The sequence below is a fragment of the Orcinus orca genome, chromosome X (genome assembly GCF_937001465.1).
Source record: "Orcinus orca chromosome X, mOrcOrc1.1, whole genome shotgun sequence".
Taxonomy (NCBI): Eukaryota; Metazoa; Chordata; class Mammalia; order Artiodactyla; family Delphinidae; genus Orcinus; species Orcinus orca.
This window is the reverse complement of record NC_064580.1, coordinates 66,149,045-66,168,864: the sequence shown is the minus strand read 5'-3', so window position 1 is coordinate 66,168,864 and position 19,820 is coordinate 66,149,045. Positions and strand designations below refer to the sequence as shown.

Here is a 19,820-nt window from a genome sequence, read left to right as displayed (position 1 = left end):
TTACTGTTCCAAACACTGTGTTTACTTTGTTTATGAACAAATATTCTCTTTGTCAGCATTGACCATGGCTACTTTGTTCACAAGTCTTTCACTTTCAGTTTCTTTCACCTCCTTTACAGCACAGGCCATGGATACCTCATTCCTGAAGAAAGCCTTCCACTTCTATGGGATCTTCACCTGACAGATTTTGACTACTGTGCCTAGTTTGTATCCCTTATTTTTATTGCACATTTGACTCCTTCTGGTGAAAGCTTCACATATACACATTCTCCTGCCAAACACCAGGAGACTAATGGCCAGATCATTTGTATCAAACAAGGTACTGGATTATGACTACTGCTATGTCTCCTAATGATAATCCAGCTGGGCTAACTAGTTTACTACCATGATATTCCCTATAACAACTCACTGCATTTCTCTATCCTGAATATTCACTTTCAGAACAATTACAATTGCCAATCTTGTTACCTCCTTGTGTTTCCTAGTTTCACCAATATCTTGACAACTTCCAGAGAGACATATAAAGAGTATTCTAATCAATACAAAGGCTCAGGCAAGGACATCAAAGTGGGAGACTTCTTTTAGTTCCCTTCACTACAATTTTATACTGAATACCCTTGCCAATTCATAAACATTCATTCAAGTTTTCATGCTTTATGTTTCATCCTATTAATTTCTCCAACCCAAGAAGGATAATACAAGTATAACATGAAAAATATGCTGTAATCATGGTGAGACAGTAGCCAGCTTGGGTACCTGGTTCCCTGAAACGTGTACAAATTACAAAAGCAGTCATGTTAACTGCCTACCACCTCAGGAATGCACAAGAGAGCATTAGGGCTCTCTATGGGTAAACCTGTAAAACCCCAGACTCTGTCTAAGGAAGGGTATCTTGGGGACAAAAGTTCATCCAAACTCAGCCTCTTCAATGGACTCACTTGTGCGAGCAAACACAGACAATTAGCTAGTAAAAAGTCAGCCATGGATTAATGCTCTTTTCTCTAAAAAATATGCACCACTTCTCTTGTTTAGACCTACTGTTCCTTGTTTCCAACATCTCTGAACCCCATTTGGCTTCACACCTTTGCTTTTTGATCCTCAACTCATGACTACTTAAAAGCTTGATGAGTTAATTTGGACGTGCATTTCTGGCTTGAATGTTTCCCCTTCTTTCAGACCTGATAGTCTGTATTCTTACTCCAGATCTACACAGCATAATTGCAGGTAAGAGGTTCTCCTGATTTTCACCCAACTGTCTGGGTGATCAGTGTATATTCATAGGTTCTTCTCCCCAAAGACCCCTGCAACACCCTCAATACCAGTCCAACTCCATCCTTCAGAAAATAGATATGGAAAATCCATACATATGTATATGTTTCCTTATAAAAATTACAAATATTATAAAATTCAAAAGTATCTAGTATACTCGTTTACTAGGAAAACCTGTCAGGCTGGTATTTCTAGAATCTTGACTAATAAGGGTGGTGTTGAGATGAATCCTGTTCATTCTACAGTGAATGGGAAGATAATTTTTTCAATTGGGCAAGTGAGAATTATTTATGGTTTCTGACTACCATCTGGTTATGTTTGTTTGTCCCACCCAGGAGTTTCTGACCAGAGCTGCCATTCATCAGATCTGCAAGGGGGAACAGCCAGTCAGCATGCCACTACATCCTAACAGCTGGCCCAGTAACTATCAAGAAGCCAGTCTCTAGAGCATCTGGACACTTCTGCATATGGCCATAAACACTAATTCTGCATACGGCCATAAACACTAATTCTCTAGTAGCATGTCCAGGAAGTAAGGAAGGACCCTAATCGGTCACTGTATACATGTTCTAATTCAGAAAAATGAGGGCTGGAACACAAGAGAAAAGGTTGTGTTGCAGGACAAAGTGGAGAGTATGTCAGGCATGGTGGAAAAATAGATTTAAATATATAAACTGGAAATTAAAGGAAAGTGTGCATAAGGTGGAGTCGTAGGAAAAAACTTAAAAAGACAGGTGGCAATATTACACATTTCTATTTTTTTCTAAACTATAGGAATGTTTCTTAAGTGCCCTTCTTAAGAGAGAAGGTATTTTGAATGAGTGGTGGATTTTAAATGGGATATTTAAATTCATACTTTGTAGGATCTGAGAAGCTGTCATGGATTGACCAGTACTTCTTTTATCTCTTTGATTCTCTCTCTCTCTCCCTTTTGTCCAAATAACATTAAGCCTCTGTTATGGACTATTTTTCTAATAAAAATGTAGTTCTAGGAATATCACTTTTCCTTGGGAAATGCTCTTATATAAGAGATGGTTCTTTAGAGTCTCAGCCACTTGAAGGATCACATTTAGTTCAGGAATTTTATTTTGTTTTCAAGTTTTCATGAGAGTGGGACTGATGTTATATTCTTACATACTCTAATAGCTGCTCTTTAAACTTTAGAAAGCTGAGACTCACGAAAGACTTTGGAGATGCTTTGTCACTTCCAGTGGGAGAAATATCAGTGTGCAGTTGCTAAAGAGACCCAAAATCAAACCAATTTCTTGAGAATGAGATCACTCTCCCTGGAATTAAATATTTTAAATGAAAGCTATATTTAAAAAGTTTTGTATATATGTTGGGACTTTATCTGGAGGATTAAGAGCCGAATTGACAGTAAGAAGAAATTTGTATAGAAATACATTATTTGAAATATGTTTTTGTTATTATCTACTGGAGGTGTAGATGCCAGAAGGGAAATTTTTGGTATCTGATCAGAAACTTTGAAAATTATAGGACACATGAGAGATCTGGGGTTTAAATAATATAGCAGCAGGGCTCATTACTTATACCAGAAGGCACCCTAGTCTACAACTGAAGGAGGGACCTGGGCTCAAACCAGGATTTTTTTAAAAAATTTTATTGGCATATAGTTGATTTACAATGTTGTGTTAAGCAAAGTGAATCAGTTATGCATAAATATATATCCACTCTTTTTTAGATTCTTTTCCCATATAGACCATTACAGAGTACTGAGTAGAGTTCCCTGTGCTATACAGTAGGTCCTTATTAGTTATCTGTTTTATATATAGCAGCATGTACATGTCAATCCCAATCTTCCAATTTATCTCTCCCCCCCACCCCCCAGTAACCATAAGTTTGTTTTCTACATCTGGGACTCTATTTCTGTTTTGTAAATAATTTCCTTTTTACCCTTTTTTTAGATTCCACACGTAAGCAATATCATATCATCTTTGTCTTTCTCTGTCTGACTTACTTCACTCAGCATGAAAATCTCTAGGTCCATCCATGTGGCTGTAAATGTCATTATTTTCTTCTTTAGCTGAGGAATATTCATTTGTATATATATGTACCACATCTTCTTTATCCATTCCTCTTTCGATGGACATTTAGGTTGCTTCCATGTTATGGCTAATGTAAGTAGTGTTGCAATGAAAAATGGGGTGCATGTATCCTTTTGAATTATGGTTTTCTCCAGATATATGCCCAGGAATGGGATTGCTGGATCATATGGTAGCTCTATTTTTAGTTTTTTTAAGGAACTTCCATACTGTTCTCCATAGTGGCTGTACCCGTTTACATTCGCACCAACAGTGTAGGAGGGTTCCATTTTCTCCACACTCTCTCCAGCATTTATTGTTTGTGGATTTTTTGATGATGACCATTCTAACTGGTATGAGGTGACACCTCATTGTAGTTTTGATTTACATTTGTCTAATAATCCCAACCAGGAATTTGAAAAGTTGGATCTGAGAAGACTGAGAAGATAATGGTGAGGCAGAGGGTGAGGGAAGAAAACTGATTCTTTGTAAATATTTTGGGCATTTAATTTATTTTTGAAGAAGTGGTTGAATTGATAGAAGGGAATTAATAGTTTTAAATGTTAGAGGATGGAGGATAGTTGACATTTTATGCCGCTGTCATATGTTGTTTGGTTTTGATGATGCTCTTTTAGAGTATAAAATATATAACCTTTGTAGTGAGATTTCTGGGGTGAAGGGTTGTATTGTTATTGAAGGAGAATGTCATTAGTATTTTAAATTGATGTCATTATATTATTTGAATTATAATGATTCTGTTATATTCTGAACAACATATATTATTCACTGTTGAGCTTTGTTGGAAAGGAAGGATATTTATATAGTTAAATGTGAGGGGGAAATTTGTGGCATTTTAGAGTGATGCTATCATATTATATGCAGTATAATGATGCTTGTGCAATGTATAACCTTGTCACTTAAGAGTGGTGGATTGAGAGGGCTTGTATACTTAGTACTTATACTGGTATCTAGTAGTAGAAAGCATTTAATAAATATTTGTTGATTGGATTAATGATTAATTGAATGAATATTTGCATGGTATTTCTGCAATATTTATCTGGTATTTCCACATAAATGCCTGAAAAAATCAAGTTATTTGTTTTATAAATAAAAATTATCTGGTATTTCTACTCAGAGACACCTGGGTGAGGCAAACAAACATAACCAGATGGTAGTCAAAAAACATGAATAATCCTCACAAGCTCAGTTGAAAAAAATCTTCCCATATGCTGTAGAATGAACAGGACCTCTCATCCCAGCACCTCCCTTAGTAGTCAAGTTTCTAGAAATGACAGAATTTCCTCTTTTTGGGGCATATGTATACTAGGTATCTATATGGGATATCTGTCCATATCCCTGGAAGGCCAATTAATATTGGCTATATTTGTGGTAGACATCAAGAGGAGGATTTGGGAATTTAGGATATTAACTTTGGAAATGTAAGACAGAGAGATACTTGGGTTCAAATAGTAAGATTTTGGAGCTGCATCACTTATGAAAGGTGACTTAAACTGAAGCTGCTGAAGAGCCAGATAATAATTAGGTACATGATGACACCCTCTGGATTAGACCAAGGGAAAGAAGCCAATGGTGGTGTTGTAGTGGGTATTTTAAACAGATGACCCCCACTTCTTCTGGGAAATGACATTCCCAATAAACATGATCATAAGGGTTCCCAGTGGCTGTATTTCAATATTACACTATGTCTATGATCATAATGATCACTTTTACACTATTCCTATGATCTCTAATAATTACAATATTCCTATGATCATAGCTGATTGGATCGGGGGTAGGAGTCAGACTCAGCTGAGCTATTCAGAGTCTCTTCCCTACAGAGTTAGAATTGGGATAAAGGGAGAAAATTTTTTCTGTGGCCAAGCTTACTATACGTGTAGGAAGTATAACTCTGAACTCCACAAATGGGAGCGTGGGAAATGCTACATTATTTTATTTAACTTTAATTAAATCCATTATTTTATTTAAATTTAATTAAATAATTAAATCCAACTCCAAATTTTCACCCCACTGAGCTGGTGAGAAGTTAAATGCAAGTAAATTTTGAGGTCCTCCCATTCCCATAAGTTATAGAAGACTATTAGAGGTTTGTGTGGTTCTGGAACAATTTAGTGATGATATCCTTATTGTCCGTGCCTGCTTACTACCCTTGAAATCTGGTGGCTCTATAGCTTCTGTGATAACTATGGGTGAGATTATTTTTTTAACCACAAAAAGAGATTTTCTGTAGGTATCTTCTGGTTTTGGTTCTAACACCTCTGAGGTAAGAAAATACAAAAGTCTTTGCTTTTATAATGGAATAGGAAAAAAATATATGGATAGTGGACAAGTAAGTTCTTATATGAAATATCTATTCTTTTTAGATGTTTAGAAGTGCTTGATGTATTTAAAAGTAGTTTTAGTAGAATAATGTTTCTTGTAAATAGCTTTTAAAAACTGATGGGAAATACTGTTTTTGGAAATGGAATTGTTAAACCTCCTCTCTGAACAATATACTCTGTGCTTGTTCATTTGGGTTAGGGAGGTGGGAAGGAAGATTGCAAAAGATGTTTTGCTAGCAGGTACTAGAACATTTCAACTTATCCATTGCTCTATATGTTACATGCATTTTGTTTAACTTTACTGTATATATTTTGTATATACTGGACCAATGGGTCCCAATTTTATAATATCTAGTCTCTAGACATTAAAGAGGTTGCCAATGTATGACAAAAGTAGAGTTAGTAAACTAACACATTTAGGACACTTTGTGTTAAAATTCATTGAAAGGCCGTCTTCTGAAAAGGGCCTTTGGAAGTGAAATTGTAAATCACATCTAAGTGACACCTGTGCCTCTACTTGCCCAATGTTGGATGGATGGCAGAAAGGAGGTACTGGGAGAAATGAAGTGTTCTAGATTAGAATGTTCCTATGTAGAAGACATTTTCAGATATAACCATTGTTACATGTGTGTAGTTTATTCAACACTACTGTGTATATAGTGGACAAACTTAAGCCATTATTTGAAACATCTAGTCTTTCTAGATGTTTAGAAGTGCACAAAGTATGTTAAAAGTAGAGGTAGTGAAGTAACATATTTTGTAGATATATCCTTTTGTTAAAATTCATATGAAATACTCTTTTAGAAATGGAGTGATCAAAATGATCAAACCACCTCTTTGAGCAGTACACATTATTTTATTTGTGCTAGTTCAGGGAGAAAAAAAAAGTGTAAAGGGCTTTATACCAAGACTAACCATTGTCTGGTGTGTCTCTGTGTTTTGTTTTACTTGGCTGTGTACATAGTGTACATAAAGGACAGAGGGTCCAAATTCACAACATCTAGTCTTCCTAGATGTTAAAGAGGTTGCCAGTGTATGACAAAAATAGCCGATAATAACATTATGTACACTTTGTGTTAAAATTCATAGGAAAGACTTCTGAAAACAACTGGAGGAAGTAAAATTGTTAAAATCCCCTCTAAGCATTACAGTTGCTTATTATTCTTGTCCACTGGGTTGATAGAGATGAGAAGGGGAAGCTTCTAGGCCAGAGTGTTCCTGTTTAGGAGACACTTTGTGACTATAGCCTTTGTGTGCAGTTTCTTCAGTGCTACTACGTGTATACATGGTGGACAAAGTTAAATCTGTATTTGAAACATCTAATCTTTCTAGATGTGTAAAAGTGCACAACATATGTTGAAAATAGAGAGTTAAAAGTAACACCTTTTAAGTATTTTTTTTCTGTTAATTCATAGGAATGGTTGTATTGGGGGAGTGGAAATTGTTAAACTTGAGTATTGGAGAGTAAGCTGACTATTCACTGGGTGGTGGGGAGGTGGGGAGCGGACAGGGAAGGAAGTACAAAGAAGGGATCTGTGCCCATGAGTCTTTAGACAAGTTCAGATTGTCTAACCATTGTTCTATTTGTGTGTTTTAGTTAATATTGCTGTGTATTAAAGAATAAGCAAGTCCTAATGCCCAAAGTGTATTAAAAGTAGAGGTAGTAAAATAACCCCTTAATAAAGGCCCTTTTGTTGGTTTTTAGTAAGGGCTGTGTCTTCTGGGAGCGTCTATGTTAATCCACCTCTTGGAGCTAGATATAGCCCTGTACTTAGTCGCTGATATGCTGGAGGAGGGGTAAGAGGAAGGGTGAAGGGAAGGGCTCTTAGCTAATATCTCCATATCTAGAAGACAGTTTTAGGTTATAACCATAGGTCTAAATGTGCATTTTTGTAAAGTACCAATGTTTACTATGGACAAGGTTCATTCATTATTTTGCAACGTCTAGGCTTTTTAGGAGTCCTGAGGTGACAATGTATGATAAAATGTAGAGCTAATGAGTTAACCAATTTGTAAATATCCTTGTTATAATTGGTAAAAAAGTAGCATCTTGGATATGGAATTGTTAAACCATCTGTGAAATGTACACCAGGACTTGTTCATTAGGTTGGCAGCAGAGGGGCAGAAGGGAGTATAAAAGGGAGGGAAGTATGTGGATGTGTTCCTTTTTATATATATATTTTTTAACATCTTTATTGGGGTATAATTGCTTTACAATGGTGTGTTAGTTTCTGCTTTATAACAAAGTGAATCAGTCATACATAAACATATGTTCCCATATGTCTTCCCTGTTGCATCTCCCTCCCTCCCACCCTCCCTATCCCACCCCTCCAGGCGGTCACAAAGCACCGAGCCAATATCCCTGTGCCATGCGGCTGCTTCCCACTAGCTATCTACCTTACTACGTTTGTTAGTGTGTATATGCCCATGACTCTTTCTCGCCCTGTCACAGCTCACCCTTCCCCCTCCCCATAACCTCAAGTCCGTTCTCTAGGAGGTCTGCGTCTTTATTCCTGCTTTACCCCTAGGTTCTTCATGACATTTTTTTTCTTAAATTCCATCTATATGTGTTAGCATACGGTATTTGTCTTTTTCTTTCTGACTTACTTCACTCTGTATGACAGACTCTAGGTCTATCCACCTCATTACAAATAGCTCAATTTCGTTTCTTTTTATGGCTGAGTAATATTCCATTGTATATATGTGCCACATCTTCTTTATCCATTCATCCGATGACGGGCACTTAGGTTGTTTCCATCTCCGGGCTATTGTAAATAGAGCTGCAATGAACATTTTGGTACATGACTCTTTTTGAATTTTGGTTTTCTCAGGGTATATGCACAGTAGTGGGATTGCTGGGTCATATGGTAGTTCTATTTGTAGTTTTTTAAGGAACCTCCATACTGTTCTCCGTAGTGGCTGAACCAATTCACATTCCCACCAGCAGTGCAAGAGTGTTCCCTTTTCTCCACACCCTCTCCAGCATTTATTGTTTCTAGATTTTTTGATGATGGCCATTCTGACTGGTGTGAGATGATATCTCATTGTAATTTTGATTTGCATTTCTCTAATGATTAGTGATGTTGAGCATCCTTTCATGTGTTTGTTGGAAATCTATATATCTTCTTTGGAGAAATGTCTACTTAGGTTTCTGCCCATTTTTGGATTGGGTTGTTTGTTTTCTTGTTATTGAGCTGCATGAGCTGCTTGTAAATTTTGGAGATTAATCCTTTGTCGGTTGCTTCATTTGCAAATATTTTCTCCCATTCTGAGGGTTGTCTTTTGGTCTTGTTTATGGTTTCCTTTGCTGTGCAAAAGCTTTGAAGTTTCATTAGGTCCCATTTGTTTATTTTTGTTTTTATTTCCATTACTCTAGGAGGTGGGTCAGAAAGGATCTTGCTGTGATTTATGTCATGGAGTGTTCTGCCTATGTTTTCCTCTAAGAGTTTGATAGTTTCTGGCCTTACATTTAGGTCTTTAATCCATTTTGAGCTTATTTTTGTGTATGGTGTTAGGGAGTGATCTAATCTCATACTTTTACATGTACCTGTCCAGTTTTCCCAGCACCACTTATTGAAGAGGCTGTCCTTTCTCCATTGTACATTACTGCCACCTTTATCAAAGATAAGGGGTCCATATGTGCATGGGTTTATCTCTGGGCTTTCTATCCTGTTCCATTGATCTATCTTTCTGTTTTTGTGCCAGTACCATACCGTCTTGATAACTGTAACTTTGTAGTATAGTCTGAAGTCAGGGAGCCTGATTCCTCCAGTTCCTTCTTTCCTTCTCAAGATTGCTTTGGCTATTCGGGGTCTTTTGTGTTTCCATAAAAATTGTGAAATTTTTTGTTCTAGTTCTGTGAAAAATGCCAGTGGTAGTTTGATAGGGATTGCATTGAATCTATAGATTGCTTTGGGTAGTAGAGTCATTTTCACAATGTTGATTCTTCCAATCCAAGAACATGGTATATCTCTCCATCTATTTGTATCATCTTTAATTTCTTTCATCAGTGTCTTATAATTTTCTGCATACAGGTCTTTTGTCTCCTTAGGTAGGTTTATTCCTAGATATTTTATTCTTTTTGTTGCAATGGTAAATGGGAGTGTTTTCTTGATTTCACTTTCAGATTTTTCATCATTAATATATAGGAATGCCAGAGATTTCTGTGCATTAATTTTGTATCCTGCCACTTTACCAAATTCATTGATTAGCTCTAGTAGTTTTCTGGTAGCATCTTTAGGGTTCTCTATGTATAGGATCATGTCATCTGCAAACAGTGACAGCTTTACTTCTTCTTTTCCGATTTGGATTCCTTTTATTTCCTTTTCTTCTCTGATTGCTGTGGCTAAAACTTCCAAAACAATGTTGAATAATAGTGGTGAGAGTGGGCAACCTTGTCTTGTTCCTGATCTTAGTGGAAATGCTTTCAGTTTTTCACCATTGAGGATGATGTTTGCTGTGGGCTTGTCATACATGGCCTTTATTATGTTGAGGAAAGTTCCCTCTATGCCTACTTTCTGCAGGGTTTTTATCATAAATGGGTGTTGAATTTTGTCAACAGCTTTCTCTGCATCTATTGAGATGATCATATGGTTTTTCTCCTTCAGTTTGTTAATATGGTTTATCACATTGATAGATTTGCGTATATTGAAGAATCCTTGCATTCCTGGAATAAACCCCACTTGATCATGGTGTATGATCCTTTTAATGTGCTGTTGGATTCTGTTTGCTAGTATTTTGTTGAGGATTTTCGCATCTATGTTCATCAGTGATATTGGCCTGCAGTTTTCTTTCTTTGTGACATCCTTGTCTGGTTTTGGTATCAAGGTGATGGTGGCCTCGTAGAAGGAGTTTGGGAGTGGTCCTCCCTCTGCTATATTTTGGAAGAGTTTGAGAAGGATAGGTGTTAGCTCTTCTCTAAATGTTTGATAGAATTCGCCTGTGAAGCCATCTGGTCCTGGGCTTTTCTTTGTTGGAAGATTTTTAATCACAGTTTCAATTTCAGTGCTTGTGATTGGTCTGTTCAGATTTTCTATTTCTTCCTGATTCAGTCTTGGCAGGTTGTGCATTTCTAAGAATTTGTCCATTTCTTCCAGATTGTCCATTTTATTGGCATAGAGTTGCTTGTAGTAATCTCTCATGATCTCTTTTATCTCTGCAGTGTCAGTTGTTACCTCTCCTTTTTCATTTCTAATTCTATTGATTTGAGTCTTCTCCCTTTTTTTCTTGATGAGTCTGGCTAGTGGTTTATCTATTTTGTTTATCTTCTCAAAGAACCAGCTTTTAGTTTTATTGATCTTTGCTATTGTTTCCTTCATTTCTTTTTCATTTATTTCTGATCTGATTTTTATGATTTCTTTCCTTCTGCTAGCTTTGGGGTTTTTTTGTTCTTCTTTCTCTAATTGCTTGAGGTGCATGGTTAGGTTGTTTATTCGAGATGTTTCCTGCTTCTTAAGGTGGGCTTGTATTGCTATAAACTTCCCCCTTAGAACTGCTTTTGCTGCATCCCACAGGTTTTGGGTCGTTGTGTCTCCATTGTCATTTGTTTCTAGGTATTTTTTGATTTCCTCTTTGATTTCTTCAGTGATCTCTTCATTATTAAGTAGTGTATTGTTTAGCCTCCATGTGTTTGTATTTTTTACAGATCTTTTCCTGTAATTGATATCTAGTCTCATGGCGTTGTGGTCAGAAAAGATACTGGATACAATTTCAATTTTCTTAAATTTACCAAGGCTTGATTTGTGACCTAAGATATGATCTATCCTGGAGAATGTTCCATGAGCACTTGAGAAAAATGTGTATTCTGTTGTTTTTGGATGGAGTGTCCTATAAATATCAATTAAGTCCATCTTGTTTAATGTATCATTTAAAGCTTGTGTTTCCTTATTTATTTTCATTTTGGATGATCTGTCCATGGGTGAAAGTGGGGTGTTTAAGTCCCCTACTATGAATGTGTTACTGTCGATTTCCCCTTTTATGGCTGTTAGTATTTGCCTTATGTATTGAGGTGCTCCTATGTTGGGTGCATAAATATTTACAATTGTTATATCTTCTTCTTGGATCGATCCCTTGATCATTATGTAGTGTCCTTCTTTGTCTCTTTTAATAGTCCTTATTTTAAAGTCTATTTTGTCTGATATGAGAATTGCTACTCCAGCTTTCTTTTGGCTTCCATTTGCATGGAATATCTTTTTCCATCCCCTTACTTTCAGTCTGTATGTGTCTCTAGGTCTGAAGTGGGTCTCTTGTAGACAGCAAATATATGGGTCTTGTTTTTGTATCCATTCAGCCAATCTGTGTCTTTTGGTGGGAGCATTTAGTCCATTTACATTTAAGGTAATTTTCGATATGTGTGTTCCCATTCCCATTTTCTTAATTGTTTGGGGTTTGTTATTGTAGGTCTTTTCCTTCTTTTGTGTTTCTTGCCTAGAGAAGTTCCTTTAGCAGTTGTTGTAGAGCTGGTTTGGTGGTGCTGAACTCTCTCAGCTTTTGCTTGTCTGTAAAGGTTTTAATTTCTCCATCAAATCTGAATGAGATCCTTGCTGGGTAGAGTAATCTTGGTTGCAGGTTTTTCTCCTTCAACACTTTCAATATGTCCTGCCACTCCCTTCTGGCTTGCAGAGTTTCTGCTGAAAGATCAGCTGTTAACCTTATGGGGATTCCCTTGTGTGTTATTTGTTGTTTTTCCCTTGCTGCTTTTAATATGTTTTCTTTGTATTTAATTTTTGACAGTTTGATTAATATGTGTCTTGGCATATTTCTCCTTGGATTTATCCTGTATGGGACTCTCTGTGCTTCCTGGACTTGATTAACTATTTCCTTTCCCATATTAGGGAAGTTTTCAACTATAATCTCTTCAAATATTTTCTCAGTCCCTTTCTTTTTCTCTTCTTCTTCTGGAACCCCTATAATTCGAATGTTGGTGCGTTTAATGTTGTCCCAGAGGTCTCTGAGACTGTCCTCAGTTCTTTTCATTCTTTTTTCTTTATTCTGCTCTGCAGTAGTTATTTCCACTATTTTATCTTCCAGGTCACTTATCCGTTCTTCTGCCTCAGTTATTCTGCTGTTGATCCCATCTAGAGTACTTTTAATTTCATTTATTGTGTTGTTCATTGTTGCTTGTTTCATCTTTAGTTCTTCTAGGTCCTTGTTAACTGATTCTTGCATTTTGTCCAATCTATTGTCCATTCTATCTCCAAGATTTCGGATCAACCTTACTATCATTATTCTGAATTCTCTTTCAGGTAGACTGCCTATTTCCTCTTCATTTGTTAGGTCTGGTGCATTTTTATCTTGCTCCTTTATCTGCTGTGTGTTTTTCTGTCTTCTCATTTTGCTTATCTTACTGTGTTTGGGGTCTCCTTTTTGCAGGCTGCAGGTTCGTAGTTCCTCCTGTTTTTGATGTCTGTCTCCAGTGGCTAAGGTTGGTTCAGTGGGTTGTATAGGCTTCCTGGTGGAGGGGACTAGTGCCTGTGTTGTGGTGGATGAGGCTGGATCTTGTCTCTCTAGTGGGCAGGTTCACGTCTGGTGGTGTGTTTGGGGGTGTCTGTGGCCTTATTATGATTTTAGGCAGCCTCTCTGCTAATGGGTGGGGTTGTGTTCCTGTTTTGCTAGTTGTTTGGCATAGGTTTTCCAGCACTGTGGCTTGCTGGTCGTTGAGTGAAGCTGGGTGCTGGTGTTAAGATGGAGGTCTCTGGGAGATTTTCGCCATTTGATATTATGTGGAGCTGGGAGGTCTCTTGTTGATCAGTGTCCTGAAGTTGGCTCTCCTACCTCAGAGGCAGAGCCCTGCCTCCTGGCTGGAGCACCAAAAGCTTTTCATCCACACAGCTCAGGATAAAAGGGAGAAAAAGTAGAGGGAATTAGTAGAAGTATGAGGAAAGAAAGAAGGAAAGGAGGGTAGGAAGGAAGGAAGAAAGAAAGAAAGAAGCAAAGAAGGAAAGAAGGCAAGAAGGAAAGAAAGGAGGGAGGGAGGGAGGGAGGAAGGAAGGAAGGAGGGAAAGAAGGAAAAAAGACAGAAAGAAAGAAGATACAGTAAAAATAAAATAAAGTATAATAAAGTTATTGAATTAAAAAATTCTTATTTAGAAAAAAAAAAAGGGACGGAAAGAACCTTAGGACAAATGTTGGAAGCAAAGCTATACAGACAAAATCTTACACAGAAGCATACACATACACCCTCACTAAAAGAGGTAAATGGGGAAAAATCCTAAATCTTGCTGTCAGAGACCACCTCCTCAATTTGGGATGATTCGTTGTCTAAAGGAGGGAAGGAAGGACGGAAAGAAAGAAAGAAAGAAAGAAAGAACGAAGGTAAAGTATAATAACGTTATTAAAATTAATTATTAAAAAAAATTAAAAAAAAACATGGACGGATAGAACCCTAGGACAAATGGTGGAAGCAAGACTATACAGACAAGATCTCACACAGAAGCATACACATACACATTCACAAAAAGAGGAAAGGGGAAAAGATCATAGATCTTGCTCCTAAAGTCCACTTCCTTAATTTGGGATGATTGGTTGTCTATTCAGGTATTCCACAGATGCAGGGTATATCAAGTTGATTGTGGAGCTTTAATCCGTTGCTTCTGAGGCTGCTGGGAGAGATTTCCCTTTCTCTTCTTTGTTCTCACAGCTCCCAGGGCTAAGCTTTGGATTTGGCCCTGCCACTGCGTGTAGATCGCTGGAGGGCGTCTGTTTTTTGCTCAGACAGGATGGGGTTAAAAGAGCCGCTGATTGGGGGGCTCTGGCGCACTCAGGCCGGCGGGGACGGAGGGGCACAGAGTGCGGGGCGGGCCTGCGGTGGCAAAGGCCGGCGTGACTTTGCACCAGCCTGAGGCGCGCTGTGCGCTCTCCCAGGGAAGTTGTCCCTGGATCCCGGGAACCTGGCAGTGGCGGGCTGCACAGGCTCCGCGGAAGAGGGGTGTGGAGAGTGACCTGTGCTCGCACACAGGCCCCTCGGTGGCGGCAGCAGCAGCCTTAACATCTCCCGCCCCCCTCTGGGGTCCGCGCTTTCAGCCGCGGCTCGCGCCCGTCTCTGGATTCCGCGCTTTCAGCCGCGGCTCGCGCCCGTCTCTGGGGTCTGCGCTTTCAGCCGCGGCTCACGCCCGTCTCTGGGGTTCGCGCTTTTAGCCGCGGCTCGCGCCCGTCTCCGGAGTTCCTTTAAGCAGCGTTCTTAAACCCCTCTCCTCACGCCCCAGGAAACAAAGAGGGAAGGAAAAGTCTCCTGCCTCTTCGGCAGGTGCAGGCTTTTCCCCGGACTCCCTCCCGGCTAGCTGTGGTGCACTAACCCCTTCAGGCTATGTTCAAGCCGCCAACCCCAGTCCTCTCCCTGCGCTCCGGCCTCAGCTCGCAGCCCCGCCCGCCCCGGCGGGTGAGCAGACAAGCCTCTCGGGCTGGTGAGTGCCGGTCGGCACCGATCCTCTGTGAGGGAATCTCCCCGCTTTGCCCTCCGCACCCGTTGCTGTGCACTCCTCCGCAGCTTCGAAGCTCCCCCCTCCGCCTCCCACAGTCTCCGCCCGCGAAGGGGCTTCCTAGTGTGTGGAAACTTTTCCTCCTTCACAGCTCCCTCCCACTGGTGCAGGTGCCGTCCCTATTCTTTTGTCTCTGTTTTTTCTTTTTTTTTTTTTTGCCCTACCCAGGTACGTGGGGAGTTTCTTGCCTTTTGGGAGGTCTGAGGTCTTCTGCCAGCCTTCAGTAGGTGTTCTGTAGGAGTTGTTCCACGTGTAGATGTATTTCTGGTGTATCTGTGGGGAGGAAGGTGATCTCCGCGTCTTACTCTTCCGCCATCTTCCGCCTTCCTCCTTTTTATATTTTGATGATAACCATTGATGTGTGTGCATCTCTTAGCTGTACTATAGGAATATATTGTTAAGTAATTCAGTGGAAACATACCTCCTTGCTAATACTTTAATAGTTTAGATCAGATAATGAATCCTCTTAAAAGCATGATACTGTGGGTACTTTGTGGCTTTATGTCTCATTTTTAATTGAACGTTAAGGGAATGTAGTATTTTAATCATAACTCTGCCAATATCTTTATCTAGAGGCCTGTTGCCATTTTTGTCTTTTCTGAAGTTTTCATCACCAAGAAAGGATTACATTTTTTTTCCTTCCAGATTGAGTTGGTGTAGTGTATTTTTGATTATCAAAATATTCATAGCTTTGGGACTTTCAAATGGTAAATATTCATGATGTGTGAAAAAGCATGATACATAACTGTATGACCTTAATTACATAAAAATGGATGCTTAGTTGTGTTTAAATACACAAACGAGACCTAGAAGGACACATCAAATGGTAAACTGCTTGTGATGATGATTGACTTTGTTTTTTGCTTCTTGTGTTCTTTGGTTTCCTATTATGCACATGTTAACTTTTAAGAAATAAATGTTATTTTGAAAACCTTAAAAAAATATATATATATGCAGAGAAACCCCCACAAATTAGTGTCTCAATAAATTATAATGCTGCTTATGTTAACTTCAGAACTGTTGAGTGGACATTTTAACGTATCCTCAGGATTGCCTCCCCAGATCTCTGCAATTCTTCCTTTTCTGGTTACTACTCTGTTTTAATCTACAGACCTGAGCCCAGAGCCACAGAGATGAGGTCTCACTCATTGTGATGGTCATTTTCATGTGTCAACTTGGCTAGGCTACAGTCCCCCATTATTCACTCAAACACTAATCTAGTTGTTGCTGTGGAAGGTGTTTTGTAGATGTGATTAAAGTCTATAATCAGTTAACTTTAAGAGGATTATCCTAGATAGTATAGGTGGCTCTTATCCAATCAGTTGTAAGGCCTTAAGAGGAAAGTAAAAGCTTCCCCGAAGAAGAATAAATTATCTGTCTGTGGATAGCAGCTTCAGCTTGTGCCCAAGATATCTAACATATATTTTCTGATGGTCTGCCCTATGGATTTTGGATTTGCCTAGTCAGCTCCCACAATCACATGAGCCAATTACTAATAAATCTCTTAATACATACAATACATATATTATTATCTATAATATCTATTTAATATAGCTCTAGATATATTGTCTTAATCCATTCAGGCTGCTATAACAAATTACTACAGACTGGGTAACTTATAAACAATAGAAATTTCTTTCTCACAGTTTGTAGGCTGGAAAGTCCAAGATCAAGGTGCTAACATGGTCAAGTTCTGGTGAAAGCCCTCTTCCAGGGAGCAGACTTTTGACTTCTCACTGTGTTATCACATGGTGGAAGGGAACCAGGGAGCTCTGTGATGTCTCTTTTATAACAGTACTAATCCTATTCATAAGAGCTCCACCCTCATGGCCTAAGTACCGTCCCAAAGCCCCACATCCTAATACCATTACATTGAGTGTATGTTGAGGATTTCAACATATGAATCTTGGGGAAATATAAACATTCAGACCGTAACATGTTATGTATGTATGCCATAGATGAATGGTTTAAGGATAGGTACACTTAATCCAAACAAGATCGATCAGATTCTCTCTCACAAAATTGTGATTCTGAACTTAGACACAGAGAGATTAAAATATATCACCTTAATGACAAAGCAGTAGGAGGAAGGCTCAAACACTCTTGTTGCTGAGGTCCCCAGAGCTGCCGTGGTATCTTGAATTCTGTGACATACCCTAGTTTCATCCTAATTACTTACTTTTTTTGCTTAAGTAAGATAAAATTGGTTTCCAATATTTCTAACCTGAGAGTACGGAGTATGTGGGAAATAACACAGGCCCCATAAAAATACTTACTACTTGTAGTAAGAAAGTATTATTTCCTCCTGATGTGTGCCACAATAATTTTAGCTCACACTTAAATATAATTAAAACTAAATATCCATAGAGTAGTATGAATAATTAGAGTCAAAATAAAAAGAATTCCACCCATAAAACTATTACTGGATTTTCTAATGAATATTGGGAGATATCTTGGAAAGAATGTGTGAGTGTGGATTTTGAAGGTTCTATTTACCAAGAGAATGAGAAATATAATTTTAGATTCGGCTGACACTCACTAGAGACATCTCATTCAATATGATAGCTCAGGAAGCAGACTGAGGTTCTCATGAGTTCTGAATGGGCTGGTGCAAAACAGGTCCAGAGCTGGCTACTCTAGCTGCCACTGAAGAATAAAAATGCCTTTGACACAGTTTTAAAAGAAACAAAGGGGAAGCAAAATTGGTGGAGTAGGTAGCACAGGATCAATTCCTCAAAAGAAACACTAAATAACTGAGCAAAAATCTGTCAGAATCAACTTTGTAAGAACTATGCAAAATATTCAAAACTTCAGAGCAACCAAGAAAACTCTCAATCAAGAAAAAGGCAACTTGGACAGCCACATACAGAAGAATGAAACTGGACCATGATCTTACACCATACACAAAAATTAACTCAAAATGGATTAAAGACTTGAGCATAAGACCTGACACCATAAAATTCCTAGATGAAAACATGAATCGTAAGCTCCTTGACATCTGTAGTGGAGATAATTTTTTTTTTGGATTTGATACCAAATGCAAAGGCAACAAAGCAAAATAAAGAAGTGGGACTACATCAAACTAAAAAGCTTCTATACAACAAAGGAAACCATCAACAAAATGAAAAGGCAACCTACTGAATGGGAGAAAATATTTGTAAATCTCATATAGGATAATATACAAAAATAAAAAGAGTTCAGACAAATAAATAGTAAAAAAAAAATGGGATTTAAAAATGGGCAGAGGAACTGAATAGACATTTTTTGTAAAGAAGACAAATAGATGGTCAACAGGCACATCAAAAGTTGTTCGACATCATCAGGGAAATGGAAATCAAAACCACAGTGAAAGATACCAAAACCAGACAAAGATGTCACAAAGAAAAGAAAACTACAATCCTATATCACCGATGTACATAGATGCAAAAATCCTCAATAAAATACTAGCAAACAGAACCCAACAGCACATTAAAAGAATCATACACCATGATCAAGTGAGGTTTATCACAGGAATGCAAGGATTCTTCAATATACGCAAATCAATCAATGTGATAAACTATCTTAACAAATTGCAGGAGAAAAACCATATGATCATCTCAATAGATGCAGAAAAAGCTTTTGACAAAATTATGATAAAAAAAAAACCTCCAGAAATTAGGCATAGAGGGAACTTACCTAAACATAATAAAGGCAATATATGACAAACCAACAGCCAACATCATTCTCAATGGTGAAAAACTGAAAAGATTTCCACTAAGATCAGAATGAAGACAAGGTTGTCCACTCTCACCATTATTATTCAACATAGTTCTGGAAGATTTAACCACAGCAATCAGACAAGAAAAAGAAATAAAAGGAATCCAAACTGGAAAAGAAGAAGTAAAGCTGTCACTGTTTGCAGATGACATGATACTATACATAGAGAGTCCTAAAGATGCTACCAGGAAAGTACTAGAGCTATTCAAAGAATTTGGTAAAGTAGCGGGATACAGAATTAATGCACAGAAATCTCTTGCATTCCTATACACTAATGACATAAAATCTGAATGAGAAATTAAGGAAACACTGTCATTTACCATGGCAACAAAAAGAATAAAATACCTAGGGATAAACCTACCTAAGGAGACAAAAGACCTGTATGCAGAGAAGTATAAGACACTGATGAAAGAAATTAAAGATGATATAATCAGATGGAGAGATATACCATGTTCCTGGATTGGAAGAATCAACATTGTGAATATGACTCTACTACCCAAAGCAATCTACAGATTCAATGCAATCCCTATGAAACAACCAATGGCATTTTTCACAGAACTAGAACAAAAGATTTCACAATTTGTATGGAAACACAAAAGACCCCGAATAAACAAAGCGATCTTGAGAAAGAAAAATGGAGCTGGAGGAATCAGGCTCCAGGACTTCAGACTATACTGCAAAGCTACAGTAATCAAGACAGTATGGTATAGGCACAAAAACAGAAATATAGACTAATGGAACAGGATAGAAAGCCCAGAGATATACCCACACACACATATGGTCACATTACCTTTGGTAAAGGAGGCAAGAATATACAATGGAGAAAAGAGAGCCTCTTCAATAAGTGGTGCTGGGAAAACTGGACAGCTACATGTTAAAGAATGAAATTAGAACACTCTCTAACACCATACACAAAAATAAACTCAAATTTTATTAAA

General features: G+C 38.1%; 1 long non-coding RNA gene across 1 annotated transcript; it reads left to right on the top strand.

Annotated features, from left to right (window-relative positions):
- Positions 1-219: 219 nt before the first annotated feature.
- Positions 220-4,319, top strand: LOC117196836 (uncharacterized). Its single transcript, XR_007474961.1, has 2 exons — positions 220-1,224; positions 1,605-4,319. It is a non-coding gene; the product is annotated as an uncharacterized LOC117196836 (long non-coding RNA).
- Positions 4,320-19,820: the final 15,501 nt, after the last annotated feature.